The sequence below is a fragment of the Phaethon lepturus genome, unplaced genomic scaffold (genome assembly GCF_000687285.1).
Source record: "Phaethon lepturus isolate BGI_N335 unplaced genomic scaffold, ASM68728v1 scaffold38244, whole genome shotgun sequence".
Taxonomy (NCBI): domain Eukaryota; kingdom Metazoa; phylum Chordata; class Aves; order Phaethontiformes; family Phaethontidae; genus Phaethon; species Phaethon lepturus.
In genome coordinates, this window is record NW_010534904.1 from 1 (window position 1) to 200 (window position 200).

Here is a 200-nt window from a genome sequence, read left to right on the forward strand (position 1 = left end):
CTGCCGTGAGGCGGGGGCCTGCCTGTGAAGGGAGCTGGGGGGAGACCCCCGCGCAGTTAGAGGGCAGCAGGTTGCGGGGGGAGAAAGAGCGAAGTTAGGGTCTCCGCGCAGACGAGGTGGGGGCCTGGGCGTGTGTGCCTGGGTAGCTTCCCAGCTGTGGCAGCTGGGCCGGGAGGCGAGGCACGGGATCACCTCTCCGG